Here is a 19,633-nt window from a genome sequence, read left to right on the forward strand (position 1 = left end):
TACTGTATTATATTAGTTTCAGGTGTATAATGTAGTGATTGAATATTTTTATAGATTACACTCCATTGAGAGTTATTATGACATTTAGCTATGTTTCCCTGTGCTGTACAATATATCCTTGTATTTATTTTATACATAGTAGTTTGTGTCTCTTAATTCCCTACCCCTACTGGTAACCACTAGATTGTTCTCTGTATCTGTGTCTGTTTCTCTTTTGTTATATTAAAGGTTTAATTAGAGATGGTTGAAACTGTCCTTCCCAGAGGGTTGGGAAAATGGAGAGTCTTGAAACTATAAGGTTGACCTTAATCCCAGGCTACCCCAGTTGAGTTCTCTAGAATCATAACCGTGACTTCAATACCAACCCCTTCTGAACCGGGCGAGGGAAGGTTCAAGAAGCAGGAGCTAAGCCTGCCCAGCTGCCATGGGTGCTCAGCCCCGAGGCAGTGGAACCCTTAGGGACCCTCTGCAGTGGAACCAACTTCTCTCCCCTTTCATTCGGGCCTCAATGGTCAAGGGTGGACCCAGCTGGCCAACTGCTGACTGAAGAGGTTTCCTCTCTCTTCCCGGAGCCAAGACATTTCAAGGCAACCAAACCCAATTAAGCTACCACCCAGCCTACCTACAGCCCCCTGAAGTTTGCCATTTTTCACAACTTGACGACAGGAAGGCAGGCTCGAGGACAGGAAGGCAAGCATTCCTTCGAGATGCTCTTAAGCTCCTTTCAGCAGGGTACTTAGTGGCTACCACAGAAAAGCACCTTGGCATCTGCCTTCTAATTCTTGGTCCTATTTTCTCTTTACGACCAAGGCAACAGGGCAGATGCCACACGTAGTATCTCACACAGGCTCATCATAGTGTTCTTAATAATTGAATAGAGACCATTATCTTTCTAGTTAATCCTCTCGTGAATTCTGGCTGGCTTCTCTTTCGAATATCTTTTCATGCAGTATATTTATCACCCCTTTTATAATTATTTAAATGAAAAAAGGTGAGGAAATAAGCTATAAGTCATCAGCCTGATCTACATTTCTCTACGTCCTGCTTCATCTGCAGAAAACCCCACCTACCACAGGTGAATCCTGAGGTATGTTTCTCATTTGGACATTTCAAATCTAGACAATGATGAAGCATGACTAGATGTTCCCTCTCTGAAATCTTGGCTTCATATCTTTTGAAAGAAATAAAATGTTATAGATGTATTGATGTTCTTTCCATCTCCAAAATGTTATGACTTTATGAAGACCTCATTTTTACTCTAAAATCACGCTTGACAACCACTTCCATGAGCTACCTTTCAACAAGACTTTTCTTAGCACCCTGACTTTGAACTCCTAAATAAAGGAAGGATAAGTATTAGAGAAAGAAAGTGAGAAACGGGCAGTGAATCAATTATCACTAATACAACCATTATTGTTTCTGTAATGACTGAGCTAGTCCTTAGCCTTCAGAGAAAGACATTTCCAGGATTTCTGAAATCAGATACCTAGAGGCCAATCAACATTTCCAAGGGAAAGTCATTGTCAATATCCACATCAACCTTTAGTTCCACAAGCGCTTTTAGGGTGGCGGTAGCGGAGGTCAATTATCGACACTGCAGGACTTAGTGGTACTGATAAGTCTGCTTCTCCTCATTCATTTACCCTTCCAGTCAAACTGCCGAATTGCCATGCGCAATCCGAGAACATATAAGCATATTCTGTGGTTCCTAGCCTTGGGAAGATTGCAAACTAGTAGAGGTGAAAGATGTAGTTATATGGAAAATACATAGAACAATAAATGGGTTAAAGATTCAGTAACACAATAGCTCAAGAGATGAGTGTATGATCTCTTGAGTGTATGATTAAAAGGAAATGAGGGACTTCCCTGGTGGTTCAGTGGTTAAGAATCCACCTGCCAATGCAGGGGACAGGGGTTCAAGCCCTGGTCCGGGAAGATCCCACATGCCACAGAGAAACTAAGCCCGTGTGCCACAATTACTGAGCCCGCATACCGCAACTACTGAAGCCCACGTGCCTAGTGACCGTGCTCTGCCACATAAGAAGCCACCGCAATGAGAAGTCTGTGCACCGCAACGAAGAGTAGCCCCCTCTCGCTGCAACTAGAGAAAGCCCGCACACAGCAGCGAAGACCCAATGCAGCCAAAAATAAAAATTAATTAATTAATTAATAAAAAAGGAGGAAATGAGAATGTCCATCGACAGAGGAATGGGTAAAGAAGATGAGGTACATATGTACAATGGAATATTACTCAGCCTTAAAAAAGAAGGAAATAATGCCATTTGTAGCAACATGGATGGACCTAGAGATTATCATACTAAGTGAAATAAGTCAGACAAAGAAAGACAAATATCATATGATTTCACTCATATGTGGAATCTAATTTTTAAAATGATACAAATGAACTTACAGAAACAGACTTAACAGATATCTAAAACAAACTTATGGTTACCAAAGGGGAAAGGTCAGGGGGAGGGATAAATCAGGAGCTTGAGGTTAACATATACACACTACTATATATAAAATAGATAACCAACAAGGACCTACTGTATAGCACAGGGAACTCTACTCAATATGTTGTGATAACAGCCTATATGAGAAAAGAATCTGAAAAAGCGTAGATATATGTACATGTATAACTGAATCACTTTGCTGTACATCTGAAACTAACACAACATTGTAAATCAACTAGCCTCCAGTAAAATTCTTTAAAAAAAGAAAATGAGAGTTTCGAACAAGAAGTTCCAGGAATTCAAAGGAAAGGTTGAGATCGGAGGGGAATATGGCGCTCGGAGGAAATCTTTTATTGAGCAGTGAGATTTGAACCAAGCCTTAAGGGCTGCCAGTTTTTAGGGAGTCACCGGGATCAATTTCAATGCTTATTTGGAGTCCCCTGTGTTCCAGGTGTTTGGTTCTAGAAGATAAAGGGAATGCATTCTTCCAACAGAAGGCGGGGATCCAGAAACAAACACTTGTCAATTAAAAATATGTATGTTAGTCAACAAAATAAATACGCCTACTCTAGGAAATGGTGTGAAAATTACATACAAGAATAATTTATTTCTAACGATAGTACAGCCTTTAAAGTTTGAAATGTCTGCCATCATGAGGTTGAAGGGAGTTTCCATCCCTCACAAAGATGGTTGTGCAAAGAGGAAGATGAGATGATAGTTGTTAGATTCAATTCTTTCCTTAAAAAATATTTGTGTGCCTGTTAGGTGTTGGGACTGTTGAGGACCCAGCATTTCCACAGACAGAGAGAAAACCTGCTCTCACAGAGCTTGCCTTCTGATGGGAGAAGGGAAGTGGTTAGGGCCGTAAGTAAGACACAGGTACACGTCTCCTATGGGGAAGTGATAATTGCCAAGCAAGGATAGGGATGGAGAGCCATGTGGGATGCAGCCCTAGACACACGTGGCCTCTCTGAGGAGGTGACCCTGGAGCAGAGGTCTGACTGCAGGCAGGGATGGACACTGTGTGTCTGGAAATGCAAAGTCCGTGAGAGGTAAGCTTGATGCAGTCAAGAAACGCTCTAACGCCCTCCCCACCCCTCTCCCATCACAGGATACACCTCTTGCCGGGTCTGGAATGCCCTCCCCTACACCCACAGATCCTATGCGTCTTTTGATGCCCATGGGACCAGAAGAGGTACTGGTAGAGAAACCAAAAGAAAGAAAAAGAAGTAACATTTTGGGGGTGCTTACTGCATGCTAGGCACTGTTCTAAGCATTTTACAAGTGTGAACTCATTCAATCCTCACAGCAACATCGGAAGGTAGATGCTCTAATTGTCCTTATTTTCTGAGCGGAAAACGGGGGCACAGAGAGGTTAAGAAACTTGCCCAAAGTCACACAGCACATATGGGGTAGAGTCAGGATTTGAACTCTGCAATCTGGAGCCAAGCCCACTGCTGTAAGCATTGTGCTCTAGGGGATGATGAGACTAGAAGCATAGAAACCCTGGGGAACTTGGAGAAAGCAATAAACAAGAGATGGCAGGTCTGGCTGGGAAAGAGAGGAGAGAAAGCCTGGGAAGGTCTCTGCTCTCTAAGGGCAGCTTGGTGTGTTCTATGGCCGTGCAGATTGCAGGCACTTGCTCTAGTGATCATCTCTCATTTGCTAAGTGCCAACTCTGTCCCAGAGCCCATCAGGGAGGCTGCAGTCACAGACCTTCCTGGGTCTTCCCGGGACCTCACCTGGAACGCAGCTGGCTAATCAGACCAGCTCGGAGGCCCAAGTTCACCTCCTCTTCATTTTGAACCAGTATCTTTCCATGATTTCCTCTTGGACTCTGAGTCCATAAATAGCATGAACATTTTTCAAGTGTCTGTAGGAGTTTGTTGAGTTAACCTGCGTGACTCATTGTGAAAGCATCCAGCTTCTTCTCCTCCCCGGGATGGGATGACACATCCTCCTACATCCCAACACCCCACGCCGGCGGCAGGAGGGGGGGAGCAGACTCCTCTGTGTTACTAGATTCTTCCCACCCACGTGATTGAAGCTTCTCGGGCCACAGGGGGTGGTTTTCCTAGACTCCAAGGCCGCAGTGGCTCCAATCCTTGCCCAGGGAATGGGTGTGCATCTGTGTGCATGTGTATGCACGCGTGCACGTGCGCGTGTGTGTGTGACTGTGTGTGAGTGCGTGTGGACCGTCACTGTCGGGGCAACCTCAGACGTGGAGACAAGCAGTGGGTCAGAGGGCGTTAGGCTCCGGGGCTGGGGGCTGGGTGGGGGAGGGTGCCGAGGAGGGCAGTGGCCTACTGGGTTCACCGTCTTTTCTGTGGGTGGATGTGTTGCAGTTTTACTAGAGAGGTTACTGGAAGCGGGTAAAGGCAGGTGGGCTGGGGAGGAGGCCACACCACGTGTAGGGCGGAGTGTTTTCGGCATTTAACGTCTCACCATGCCTCACTAGAAAACGGGTGGAATCCCTAACCAGCAGTGCTCAAGAGACACTAGAAAACGGGTGGAATCCCTAACCAGCGATGCTCAGGAGAAACGTCTCTGCCCTGTGCTTCTACATTGGTGGGAAGTCTCCCTCTCTGGGAAAAAAAAAAAAAAGTCATCCTTTTATGTTTTAACTGGGGGGACTCCGTTTGGGAGGCTCGAGAGAGGAGAAGAAAGTCATTGGAAGTTGTGAGGGGAGTGAGGTTCATGTGTGCCCCTCGCCCCGAGCCTCGTCGGCACCTCCACCTTCCCTGCCCTCTGCAGTTTTCCTAGACGGTCAGCAATCTTTGGATCGTCTACAAACAATTAGGGGTGCTTCCCTAATTGCTTTGGAATCCCCCTAATTTTTGTGTGATCCGAGAGATCCCCTTCAGGCCGGGTACCACAGGAAGCATCCCCTCCCAGCAGGGGTGCCGCCTGCCTTCTGCTTGGGGGCCACACCCCAGGGATCCCAGCAAGACCACCTTCCCAGGTTCCCTGACCCTGGTGCTCAGGCTCTGCTCTCGCCACCTTCCCTCCCCGCCCTCTTTTTACTTCCACCACACACACCGCTCTTGCCTTCTGCAGAGGAGTCAGCCTGCAGTCGTTCCTAATCTCAACCAGAGTGGAAATCAAAAAGCAAATTCGGAGTTGCACGCTCTGGGTGCAGATGGAAAGGCACAGATCTTGGGACCCGGGAACAACCCTTCAACTCTGGGTCTGGAAAGATGAAGTGATGGGCTCCAGGTCACAGGTCGCGGTGGAAGTAGGACCAGAAACCAAGTCATCCGTCCTCTGGTCCAGTACCTTCCACACCCCTGGATGGCCACACCCCTTCTCCCTGCCATTCCTGGGTGGGAGTGTGCTCAGGACATAGAGCTAGAACCAACGGGCCCAGGAGAGGGGAGCAGGGGAGGGGAGGCACAAGGTCCCCAAGGCCCACAGGGCCAAGTTCAGGTCCCATCCCAGAGTCCAGGGCTTGGCAGGTGAGAACAAGTGCTGGGAGTAAGGAGCAGATTGAGCGGGGGCTGGGGGCCCATGGCTGTTCCCAGCTCACCTGCATGAGCAGCTGGGGAGGCCCCCCTAAATGAAGGCCAAGGACAGAGCAGTCAGAGACAGCTCTGGCCAAATGGGGAATGGAGCTAAGCAACCCAAGGATGTAAATCATTGGTACAAAACAGGAGCTCAGCCAGCATATGCTGAGTCCTTGGTTTGGAGACGGTAGACCCTTCATATGCCAGATACCAGCTTCTTGTACCTGGCACCAGCCTCAGGGCGCCAGGAGCCCTCCGGCACAGGGATGTGCCTGCCACGCCCTCATCCCCGACAGGAAGTCACCCCCCAGCCCACCCCAGTTCCGGGAGAGTCTACCCCTGCTCTGAGGCTGCCTGATGGAAGGAGGAATATTTCCTGCAGGGCTGTTAAACTGAACATGCACACTCTCAAGCCCAAATACAGAGCCAGAAAAAATAGAGTATGTTGTAGAAACGCACATCGGTGTTGATGAGGATGTGCCTGGCGTTCCCTGGTGGGTATTTCAAACTGAGAGAGCAAAAAGCTGCCATCCTTCAGGCTTCCTAATATCACCCCTGCATGTCTCCCTGGATCTATTTGCCGGCAAGCAAGTCACCCAACCATTCCGCTCTGTCTCCACCTCCGCGACATGAGACCTTATTTCCCAGCGGGAGTGGCATACCGAGTGAGTCACTTCTGCGTCCTGCAGGTCTGTCCCTAAATATCCGTACCGCCCTCCCACCCCCCAGGTACTTCCTAACGCCAATGGGGGAAAGGTGCTGCCTGCTGAGAAGATCTCAGGGGGCATCTCTTGGATCCTTAGTGAATCAAAATCTGAGCATTTTATCTGAATCAAAAGATAGCACATCACATAAATTAATTTTTATTTCATCTTACATGTTTGGAACTAGGACCTCTCTATCTCTAATGACCTATGCAAATCTAAGTAAATAAGATGTAACCTGGGGCTTCCCTGGTGGCGCAGTGGTTGAGAGTCCGCCTGCCGACGCAGGGGACTCGGGTTCGTGCCCTGGTCTGGGAAGATCCCACATGCCGCGGAGCGGCTGGGCCCGTGAGCCATGGCCGCTGGGCCTGTGCGTCCGGAGCCTGTGCTCCACAGCGGGAGAGGCCACAACAGTGAGAGGCCCGCGTACCGCAAAAAAAAAAAAAAAAAAAAAATGTAACTCTGGATCCCAAATTAGATGAAAGAATTCCATCCTATTCAGCTTATAAAATTTCAAGGATTTCATCGACTTGATCATTAGACACCAGCTAATCAGAACGTCCCAAGATTTTTAAGTGCCGTATATACTAAATGGTAGAGGCATTCCTAAAATACCCACACTGGAAAAAGCTCCTTTGCTCATCCCAAATCCATTTCCCCTGATTGAATGATTTTCTCATTTCCGCAGAGAGCTGTTAAACCAGCCATGCAAGTATCAAGGCCCCACAGACCCAGCAGGAGAAAGAAATTAGAGGACGTTTAGATAAGTCAACCCCCTAACAAAGTAACTGTGCACCGAAGTGAACGCAGCACATGGAGTGTTTGTTAACCGAACCCTGCTTCCGGGCTGAGTCATGTATCTTATCATCACGTCATTCAGGGCTATCATTTCCAAGGTCATCTAAGTCCTCCCCCCGGTCCACCTAGCTCCTCTTCCTGACCTTCTCGACAGGCCTCTGATCAAATCCTTCCCTCTTTGGAGAGTTCTAACCGTTGGAAAGTTCTTTCCCATTCAAAATTTGGACCCTACATATGTACTCCAGCGATCGATGTCTGCCCTGAAATGAAAATCTGAACACCATCCTCTCCATGGAAACTGAGACTCCATTTCCCAAAGTGTGTTCCCAGGAACACCAGTCTTGTGCAATGTCACCCACTGCACCCCAAGGGTGCGCTGGCCAGGTAAGCGTGGGAAATGCAAACTTTATCCTTAGAGATTCAAAAACAATGGAGCATATTAAGGCTCTGAGTCTTCTTGGGGAAACGCTGATCAGGGGTGTTTAAGCCCATGTTCCCCCATGGCATTTGACTCTATTTATTTTCGCCCACGTGAGGAAAGGCTGGTCATTTCACTCTGGCTGATGTCCAGCTAGTTAAGCCTTATAACACTTCATTGCTCTGTCGCCCTAGCCTCCCCGCTTGACCCCCGTCTCCTCGGCCCCCATGAACTAATAACATAAAAACAAGAACTGCAATAGCAAACTATATTTAGTGGATTCCTTCCTAAGGCAGAACATCCCTTGGGGATGTAATTAATCAATTCCATAATTCTCCTGTCTGGGACACGTGAACGGGATTACATCTTCAGTTCTTCAGTAAGACCTGTGAAACGATTCAGTGCTACCACATGGATACTTTTTTTAGGTGATTGGTGTTTGTCATTAAATTCACTGACAAGTATGAAAGGTAAGGAGAAAATTGGAAACATTTTTAGGTACTTTCAGCATGTACAGTATATCCGAGTCTATTCAGTTAAAGCTTTTTATTTCCTTTTTTTTTTTGCCTTCCATGGAAGTTTTTATATATTATAATTTTCCTATGCACTTGGGAGCTAGCTACTTAAAGAAGTCCCACAGCGAGGCTTTTGCAAATTAGGTAAACATCCTGCCACACACCTGGTTTTTGAGTTCAGATGGGCACCCGCTTACTGGGGTGGTCCTGCTTTGGTTTATAGAGCACAGGGGGCCCAATAAGCCTGGGCTGAAGGAGTGAGTAGAGGGGGTGATGCGAAGGGTCCAAAAGCCAGGCCTGCAGGATCCCGCCACAGAGCCACACACTGGCACCCTGGAGTCAAGCACTCAGCCAATGGGCTCGACAGCTCCCCATGAAATGCCACCACAGGACCCGGCAAGATGGATGCCAGCCGTCCCCAGCCCCTGCCTCTCCTTTTGAGCCTTCTGCTTCGGCAGCTCGCATGAAAGCAGAATAAGGTACTGGCTCAGAAGCCAGGCCCTGGGGCCAGCTTTCCTGGACACTTATCCTACTCCCACTGCATACTTGCTGTTGCAGCCGTGGGCAGATTCATCTCTCTGTGCCTCTGTGTCCTCAGCGTCACACGCAATGACCTCACAGAGCCGTGGCTGGGATCCTGTGTATCCTGAGAATAGAGCCTGTAGGTCATCCCCAGGCCCTTCCTGGTCCCCTTTCCAGCTAAGCTTCCAACCTGACCTCATACCTCCGTTCCTGTCCTGCCCCGAACCGACTGAAGATGAGCTGACCACTCAGGGCTGTCCACACACTCTGTTCCCTCCCTTGGGACACCCTTCCATGCTCTCCTCTCCCTCCACCCTCGACTGTCTGCACCAAACTTGTCCCTTACAGCCAACTTGTACTATCTCTGTGGAACTTCCCTTGATTTGCTCTGCTCGAAGGATTCTCTCTCTTCTGAATTTCCAAAGCCTTTTATCCCTCGTGGCAGGTTCCTTCCTTCTTTAGAATCTTGTGGTTTCTGTACCCGCCTCCTCTCCCCTTCCCGGCTGCAAGTGCTTTTTTTTTTTTTTTAAAATAAATTTATTTATTTTTGGCTGCATCAGGTCTTCGCTGCTGTGCACAGGCTTCCTGTAGTTGCGGCAAGCGGGGGCTACTCTTCCGTTGCAGTGTGCAGGCTTCTCTTGTTGCAGAGCACGGGCTCTAGGTGTGCAGCCTTCAGTAGTTGTGGCACGTGGGCTCAGTAGTTGTGGCTTGCGGGCTCTAGAGCTCTGGCTCAGTAGTTGTGGTGCACGGGCTTAGTTGCTCCGTGGCATGTGAGATCTTCCCGTACCAGAGTTCGAACCAGTGTCCCTTGCATTGGCAGGCAGATTCTTAACCACTGCACCACCAGGGAAGCTCCTGCAAGTGCTTTAAGAGTGGCCACCCCAGGCTTAATGTCTGCAGCTCCCCAGGACTTTCCCCATCTCAGGAGCTCAGTAATCACTCACCAGCTTGGGAAATGATCCAGAATAAGACTCTGAAGGAACAGGAGCGAGGGCAAGGCCTGCTGGGGATGAGGAAAGGAGGAAATTTCAGAGCAAGGTCTCCATGTGGGAAAGGCATGATGGAAGGGAGTCTTCAGGCAGCTCTGCATGCCACCCTGGGCCCAGGCACAGCTGCCTCAAGAGGAGACCCACTAGATCATGGGGGACCCCAGAGACAGACTCCCCAGCTCAGCCATCAGCAATTTCTCTAAGCAGGGCACACCTGCATTGTTACGCAAACAAAATTAGACACCAACAAACAAAGCCTTTGTTGACTTTCAATCAACAACTTGAGGCTGAAGACATGGAAACAACCTAAATGTCCATTGACATTGATGAATGGATAAAGAAGATGTGGTACATATATACAATGGAATATTACTCAGCCATAAAAAAGAATGAAATCATGCCATTTACAGCAACATGGAGGGACCTAAATATTATCATACTAAGTGAAGTAAGTCAGCAAGAGAAAGACAAATACCATATGATATCACTTATATGTGGACTCTAAAATATGACACAAATGAACCCATCTCCAAAACAGAAACAGACTCACGGACATAGAGAACAGACTGGTGGTTGCCATGGGGGAGGGGTTTGGGGGAGGGATGGAGTGGGAGGTTGGGGTGAGCAGATGTAAGCTATTTCATAGAGAGTGGATAAACAACAAGGTCCTACTGTATAGCACAGGGAACAATATTCAGTATACTGTAAATAACCATAGTGGAAAAGAATATAAAAAAGAGTGTATATATTACATGTAGAACTGAATCACTTTGCTGTACAATTGATCGTAAATCAACTATACTTCAATTAAAAAAAAACAGAAACCTTAAGGCTGCTCTATGCACTACACACTCCAAATATATCCCATTTATTCAACAGCTGGGGACAAAGTTCCCAGTGGCCACTTTGGTGATGAATGGGGTACGGAGAAAGGGCGCGGACAGGGATCCTAATCCCAGAGCATCTATCTGAGCATTGCTGTGTGCCCGAGACGTGCAGGACAACCTACTAACATGAACTCAGTGCCTGACACGAAACTCCTTCATGGTCCTCGGTACCAAGTGCATGTTTTCAGACGGAGAAACAAGCACTTTCAAAATGAAGTGATTTTTCAAAACACTACAGGAAGAGAGTTTAGATGGCGACTGAAAACCCAAACCTCCCAGCTTGTCAGTTCACCACTCCATCTGCAAATGTTTTTTAACCAAATCTGAGAAAGGCTGCAATTCTCCTTAAAGGCTGTTTCAACGAGGGAGGGGTCCATAAGGAGAAGAACAAAGGCAGCGGTGGAACACGCGCCACTGACTTGTCATTCAGTGCAACAAACTCCACACATTGTCGCATTTCACACACACACACACACACACACACACACACACACACACAGAGGTCAGAGGTGGTGTTCAATGGTTATTCACTTTTTTCACACCGTAAATATTTATTTATTTGGTCCAGAGCCATCCCAGTGCAGAGGTGCATCGCCTGCTAGATGAGGACACAGCCTGGGGAGGACAGGAGGGCGGCAGGGTCATGGGAGCTGGCGAAGGGGGACCGTGGGACCCTCTCCGGCCCAGAGGAGGGTGGCATTTGGATGGGCACAGAGAGATGGGGGTGGAGACAGGCCCGGCCCAGAGGCCAACAGTCCTGATTTGTTGGTGATTCTATTAAAACTTTGGTTGGGGAAGTTGGGCTGGAAAGCTCCATTCTAACAGGGATGTGCGTGGCAACTCACACACGTGTGGCGATGAGGCAGCCTCCACTGCCATCACTTCAGTGCCAGGGGGCAGGGGGCTCCATGTTCCCACAGACTGGGGTCTGCGCGTGGACCCTGCCACTTCCTGGCTCTCTGACCTGAATTTAACCCCTGAACCTGACAGTGGCAGCCAGGAAAGACATGTGCTATAATCTCACCCTCTGAGAGTTAACCAGCAAAATCAAACCCAATGCACAGCACTGGTTCGCTTCAGACGTCTGCTTGACAGATTGGATGTCTCTCAAATAAATAGCAGTCAGAACATGGCTCACCTGAATACGCCTCAAACAAAGAAGAAAAGCAGAGGGAAGAAAAAAACAGCGATGGCCAGAAATGGCTGCTATCAACACCCCAGCCCTCCCCCACCTGGCGCCCCGGAAGACGCTGCTAATTTATCACACGCGCTTCCCCACGAGCCTCATAGCGGCTCCAGAATCCTCAGCACAGCACCCCAGGCGGCTGCTACCAACCGGATCGGCGTTGACACAGGCCACGAGACCCATTTGCTACTGCAGTGTTGTTTCACAACGTGTAACGAGTGTGATGCTCTCGGCTGTGGGGCAAGAGAAGATCATCAGGCCTCACCACGGTCTCGATGACGTGTTCAAGATGATTTCGCCCCGTTCCTCTGACTGCGCGCTCACCAGACACTGCTATAACTGACTGGCCATTTAGATTCTCTTAAAGGGACGAACGCACTGACCAGAGAACACAAGACAGCAGGACACCAGAGGACCAGAAAAGCCATCCTTCTCCTTGTGAAGTTGGTGAGCCAGTGCCAGACTCCTGTGGGTTGAATTAGCATTAAGTCACTTCCCAAAGCTGCTTGTCCTCTGGTTGTGCCTCCAAATCAAGTTGCTGAGACTGCAAGCTGAGGATTGGATCCCAGACCACAGGGGCACCCTTATGATGCCCCAGACAGCAACCTTATTCCCTCGCCCTTCCCGGCTGCAGCAAGACCCGGTTTCCTCGTCGGTAATGCGGGTAGTGATTCCTGGTGGGACTGCTGTGAGCACTGCATGAGCTGAGGTGTGTGACTCGCACAGCGTGGTGGCTGGTACCCTCAATAATGTCAGCCGTCCGTCATCCTCTTAATTAGGACCTCATCCAGTCTCTCCCGGAGAGGGCGACATTTTCCTAACTGGTTTCCACTCCCCACCATTCTGATGGCCCCTCTTACTCTCCTGGCCAGAGCCAGCGTTCCAGTCGTGACACTGTCCTACCCAAAGCCCTTTGCTGGCTCCCCAGCAGCTGTAGAAGAAAGTCCAGAGTCTGAAGCTGCCGCTCAGAAACATGCACACTCCAGCCTCCAGCATCCTCTGCATCCTCATCCGGTACCACGGTCCACCACCTGCCCATCCCTGAGCACCGACCTCCTGCCCTGGCCACGCTCATGCCCATGCTTCCTCCGATGCCCGCGCCTTCCCAACCTCTGTGAAGTTCTACTGGTTCTGCCAGGCCCGTGCAAAGTCCTCTTCCTCTGCGGCGCTTCCCTGATCGACTCCCTTGTTCTCCCGACAAGCGGACCTAATTCTGCCTCATCCCAGTCCCCCAGTAATGGCTCACTTACCACTTCTTGAGGATTTTTTAATCTTGTTTCCTACTCAGCAGACTCTGTTGACCTGAATTGAAGATACACTGAAGGTAGAAAGATTTTTTTTTTTTTTTAATTCCCGAAGTTCTTGGCATGTTGGAAGTTAGGAGTCCAGAGCCGAACGTGTGATTCCCCCAAAATCGTAATAACCAACATTTCCTGGTACGCCAGCCTCCGATCTCATGTACAACTCCAGGACAACCACCATTGTCTCCAGTTTACAGAGGAGAATATAGAGGTACGGGGAGGGTTTATAGCAATTTGGGTATATAAACAATTTGTTTTTTTCACCAAATTGCTGGTTGAGCAACACCGGAACAGAAAACGGGTCTCGTTGCCTGTGTCAACGCCCATCCGGTTGGTAGCAGCCGCCTGGGGTGCTGTGCTGAGGATTCTGGAGCCGCTACGAGGCTCGCGGGAAAGCGCATGTGATAAATTAGCAGCGTCTTCTGGGCGCAAGGTGGGGGAGGGTTGGGGTGTTAGTGGGAGGGTCATAGCAGCCATTTCTGGCCATCTTGTTTTTCCTTTTTCTTATCTCTGTCTTTTTCTTCTTCCACTGAGCCGTAATCAGATGAGCCATGTTCTGACTGCTATTTATCTGAGAGGCATCCAATCTGTCAAGGAGACATCTGAAGTGAACTAGTTCAGGGCGCCACCTAGAAAGTGGCAGAGCAGGAATTCTAACCCAGGTGATCAGGCGGCAGAGCTCAGAGGCTGGACCACGGCGGTCACAACGTCAGCCTTTAGTGATGCTCGTGTGAGACCCCTTGCCCTGCACAGCTTGGGCATTGGGGTGCAGACCAGTGGGGAGACGGGCACATAAAATAATGATTTCAGCATGGCCAGTACGTGAGATGAGGAAGGTTCGCACCCGTGAGCATCGTCTATAGGGTGTTAGGAAACAGACAAGAGCCGGGAACCTGGCTGTGGGACACAGAGGACCGCTCAGCCTCTGCTTCCTCATCTGGAAAGTGGGGATAATAATACCCACCTCAGGGGGTGGTCTCAAGATCACATTCAGATGAAGTATGCAAAGCAAGTGCTACATTACTCTACGTAGATTAATGTAATAATGCAAAACTACATGATTCCGCACAGCGTTTGAAAGTCTAGTGGAGGGCAAGAGAGAAAACCCTGGGCACCGGGGCTGAGAAGCCCAGCCGACTCCTGGGCTGACAGCACAGCCACCTGGATGGCATGTGCATGAGGAGGGGATTCAAACTCCACGTGACCCCACCACTGGTCCCTACTTCCACTTTCAGTCCAACATCATTTATCAAACTCCACACTGTGACAGGAACCCAGACCTCCTGGAACCCACATCCTAGGACGTGTGAGTACCTAGGAAGGAGCCATGGGCCCAGGCACTGTCCTAAGCGAGGGGTGAACTTTTCCTCCCTTTAGCCCCTCTATCCTCCCCTCATCCCTCTCCGTCCCATTCCAGGAACCTGCCCTAAATCCCACTCCCCGCTTTTGCCTAATCCTCGGCTAATCCCACAAGATAAGAGTTAGATCCTTGCTCGAGATCCTATTGGAAAGACGTAAGTGTATGCAATGAACAGAAGACTTTCAGAGATGAAAATCCCTTTAAGAACCTACGGGACGCTTTCTAATGGTGGAACTTCGGGCTTCACAGCTGAAGGCTACCTTTATTTTTATTTATTTATTTTTTGCGGTACGCGGGTGTTGTGGCCTCTCCCGGTGCGGAGCACAAACCCGTGTCCCCTGCATCGGCAGGCGGACTCTCAACCACTGCGTCACCAGGGAAGCCCCAAACGGTACCTTTAAATCACAGCACTTAGACAGACATGTCAGCCAGCCCCGGGGGGTGACATACAGATGACACCCCCCGCCCCGAGCCATTCCCTTCCTTTGGAGAAAAAGAAAACCACAGGTACACACCATGACCCAGCCCACCGGGGAGGTTGCCACAGTGGAAAAGGGAGTGGAGCCCAGAATGGGTTTTCAGAGCAACTGGGATTTGTTCTGATGTTTGCAAATCATCATCCCCTTCCATCAATGGCTGGACCAAAGCCAGCTTCTTTTCAGCTTTTATAGGCATGAGTTTTCCAAAGGGAACTGAAACCAGGAGCTCTTCCTTACAAATTATGCGGCTTCACAATCCAACCGTCCTGGAAAGGCAGAGCGGCATTCTGACCAATACGCTCTTGGGGAGGGGGCCAAGACAGGCTTCCCGCTGCGCGCTCTGTATCCTGGCAACTCTGGTGCCTGCAGTTTCCTTAGGACGGAACCGAGTTCCAGCCACCGCCCCTGGGCAGGAGAGAAGGGCTGGGGGCAGGGGGTTGTTTGCTTGTTTTGTTTTCCCTCATCTCTCCATAAGCGAGTTTCCCGTCGAGCCATCCAGGCAGCCTGCATCCCGCCGCCTTCCCTTGCCGGCTGACAGATTTCAGCAGCAGGCCGCTCAGGCCCATGAGCCGTGGGGCCGCTTCCTCCCTGAATGCGCCTTCCTTCCCGGGCCGTGACAGTAAATTCAGGAGATAAATCAGCCTGGACTCGGAGAGCAAGCCGCAGAGGGATGGTGGTGGTCAGAGGTGAGTGGGAGACAAGGGAGAAAACAATTCAGTTTCTCACTGGAGCTCTAATTGGTTGTCACTGCCTGTCGGGAAATGATGACAAACTTCGAGCCTGCCCTGGGCCAACTCACGTGGACCTCCATCCACGCCGGACATCTCAGAGAAACCAGGCTGTATGGCCAGCGGGGCACCGGGCTGTGACTGCGGCTTCTGCATGGGGTCTGCAGGAGATTGATTTTCCAAATAAACGCCCCGATATATTCCTAACACTCAGTCAGGGCTCACAGTGTGGGTAAGTGAAGGAGAAGCAAGAGTTCAGGCTCATTCATTGGTTTTAAACGACTTCATTGAACAAATATGTTTTTTTTCAGCCCCACGTTCAAGACCTGGGTTGGTGCCTGGGAACATAAAGTGACTCAGACATGAGTCAGCTGGGCTGTTCCCTCCTCCTGCCGCCCTGGCCTGTGGGAGATGATACCCGTGTAAATAAATGAAAGACGTGGAAAATGACAAGTGCCTCAAGGGAGGTTCCAATAAAACACAAGGAGGCTTCAGAGGAAGGAGAAACTATCTTGTGGGTTGAAAAAAAAAGTCTCAAGAGCAGAGTATCTAAAAAGTCACACACACAAACCACTAGAGCTCGGACTGCAGGTTTGTGACCAAACTAGTGAGCAGCAATCAGTCGTGAGGTGCTTTTTGCAAGTAACTTTTTGTTCATTCACACATGCAACGGTATTTCATGAGCACCTGCTCTGTGCTGGGCACTGTGCTGTGTGCCGAGGAAACAACAGTGAACAAAGCAAGCACAAGACCCCACGTGTGAAGTTTACAGATGCAACAGAACAGTTTCCAAGTTTGGAGGAGCTGACAGGTCTGGAAACACAGAGTAGGAAGCAGGGCGGGCAAAGATGGGCAGGCAGGGCGGGAGGGGTCCCAGGAAGGAGTTTGGACTCCATCCTAAGAACAAGGTGAAGCCATAGAAGATTCGCAGCAGGGCAGTGACAGGGTGGGATGGGCTCGCTACAGAATCACCTTGGTTGTGTGGAAAGAACGGATCCCGGGGGTTTCCCTGGTGGCGCAGTGGTTAAGAATCCGCCTGCCAATGCAGGAGACACGGGTTCGATCCCTGGTCCGGGAAGATCCCACATGCCGTGGAGCAACTAAGCCCGTGCGCCACAACTAGTGAAGCCAGCGAGCCACAACTACTGAAGCCCACGCCTAGAGCCCGTGCTCTGCAACAAGAGAGCCACCGCAATGAGAAGCCTGCGTGCAGCAACAAAGACCCAATGCAGCCAAAAATAAATCAATAACTTAATTTATTTAAAAAAAGAAGAAGAAGAATGGATCCCGGGGAGCAAGGCCTTCTATAAGAAGTAGACCATTACTACTTTTCAAAACTTAGAGCAAATTCAAGCTTCCCCCTCTGGCAACTCTGCTTCCTCACGCTTACCCAGTAAGCCTTCTGGGCAGCCAGAGCTCCAGAACCTCAGTCTGCTCCATCCACACGGAGGTCCAGAGAAAACAACGAAGGACCAGCAGCAGGAATGGCAACTTGCTGTACTGCGTGTGAATTGTGATTTTATAGTGGCTTCTGTTTCCTTTTTAATTTTACCCATGGCAAGTTTTTAAGTAAAGAGCATCTGTGGCACTATTTATTTTCTCATTAAATCGCAAAGTGTAAGGGAGAGGGGGTTATCAATACCCGGGGGGTGGCCTTGAAATCGATCATCCACAACTATGTCAGCAGTCAGCCTTGTGCATCCCAGAGGAAAAAGAAAGGCTGAGAACAATTGCACGAGAGGTCAGAGATAACTCCGTCCCTCGGAGTTTGGTTTCAAAGGCGTCAGAAGGTTATGGGTCAAGGGATAAGTTGGATCGCACCATCTGTCTAATCCCAAGACTGTCTAACATCTCTTATCTTGCTCAGGGTAGAAGTAATGTCCTTCTGATGGTGCACGAGGCCTCACGCATTCTGTACCACTGCCCCTGCCCCTACCCCATCCTTCCCTTCTGCCACCGCTGTGACCCCACTGCCTCTTACTCCACCTTCCTCTTGCTCCAGTCATGCCTGCCACAGGGCCTTGGCATCTGTCATTTTATTTTTTAAAATATTTATTTATTTATGGCTGCATTGGGTCTTTATTGCTGCGTGAGGGCTTTTCTCTAGTTGCAGTGAGCAGGGGCTACTCTTCATTGTCGTGTGTGGGCTTCTCACTGCGGTGGCTTCTCTTGTTGCAGAGCACGGGCTCTAGGTGCACGGGCTCAGTAGTTGTGGCTCGCGGGCTCTAGAGCGCAGGCTCGGTATTTGTGGCACACGGGCTTAGTTGCTCCGCGGCATGTTGGATCTTCCCGGACCAGGGCTCGAACCTGTGTCCCCTGCATTGGCAGGCGGATTCTTAACCACTGTGCCACCAGGGAAGCCCGGCATCTGCCATTTTTTCCAGAGCCCTGCAGGACCTCCCTCACCTCCTTCAAGTCTTTGCTCAGCGTTTTTTTGTTTTTTTTTAAATAGGAGGTGTAAAAAGTAATATTCTTTGTTCTTAAGAATATTCCTAACCAAGATCATTATGTTTGTTGGTGCCCATAACACATTTAACTAGCCACGCTATACAAGTTCCCCACCTCCCCAAATCACAATGGGCAAATACAATCATCAGCAGTTTGACGTGAGAAATCCTGGCAACCCAGAGACAAGAGGCCTAAAATGCCATCCATGCAGCTGGGCCAGCCAGAAAGGTGAGCCTCCAGCCTGGGCCCACCGGAGCCTCACGGGACAGCGTGTGCAGGCATCGCAAATTCTGCTGGTTTCTAAGGGAACCCATCTCAACGGGGATGATGTAACTGAGAGATCTGTAGCTTCTGACAATCAACGCAGTCTGATATTTAAGATTCTGGACAGCAAATTACAACCCTGTATTAATAGTCCTGTGGAATCTAGCTTTGAAACACAGCAGCCAAAGTCAACCTCCCTGAGGCCTGCTGAGTGCCTTTTTTTTTTTTTTGCGGTACGCGGGCCTCTCACTCTTGTGGTCTCTCCCGTTGCGGAGCACAGGCTCCGGACGCGCAGGCTCAGCGGCCATGGCTCACGGGCCCAGCCGCTCCGCGGCATGTGGGATCTTCCCAGACCGGGGCACGAACCCGCGTCCCCTGCATCGGCAGGCGGACTCTCAACCACTGCGCCACCAGGGAAGCCTCTGAGTGCCTATTTTAATGGCATAAGTCCCCACGCATCTTAGCCCCTGCCTGCTCCCTGCCTCATAGCAACTCTCATCTTTTAATAAATGAGGACTCATTTATTTTGTTTTTAGTCTGTCTCCAGGCCCTGCTGCATCGTCAGTTCCACAGGGCAGGGCTGTGTATGTTTTGTTCACGGCTGCGTCCCCAGGGCCACACCAGGACTGCCACAGCGGTACGTGAGGAGAGCTGCTTAAATGCTGGGCAGACTCTGAAGATGGCGATTTTCCGTTACTTTGCCTTTGTCTTTGCCTCTCTTATCTTTCTTACTTTCTCTCTTTTATTTTTTTGGCAACAGCAACAATGAAAAGCCTGCCTTTCTCAACGTGTTCCGCTCAAGATAAGTCAGCTGATTTTGCAGACACTGGGGGGTGAGGGGTGGCAACCTGGGTTTAGAAGCTCATAATCACTGACCCCTGAAGTCAGGGGTCAGCTGAGTTTAGACAGCCCTGCTTATAGAAACCACCCTCAAGACTTATGTCCTTTCCTAAGGTTTTCACATTCAGCTTCAGAGCAGACCCAGTTTCCAGAGAGAGAGAAACACACAGAAAACAGAGACTCGCACAAGGCAATTTGGTCGACGAAGGCGATCACACTGATTTTAAGCAAGTGGTTC

The 19,633-nt window shown here is 49.6% G+C and overlaps 1 protein-coding gene across 6 annotated transcripts in view; it reads right to left on the reverse strand.

Annotated features, from left to right (window-relative positions):
- ANK1 (ankyrin 1) overlaps positions 1–19,633 on the reverse strand; it is a 211,294-nt gene that overhangs the window by 104,629 nt on the left and 87,032 nt on the right. The gene's annotated exons all lie outside the window — the stretch shown is intronic.

Source organism: Globicephala melas, chromosome 21 (assembly GCF_963455315.2).
Source record: "Globicephala melas chromosome 21, mGloMel1.2, whole genome shotgun sequence".
Classification (NCBI taxonomy): Eukaryota; Metazoa; Chordata; class Mammalia; order Artiodactyla; family Delphinidae; genus Globicephala; species Globicephala melas.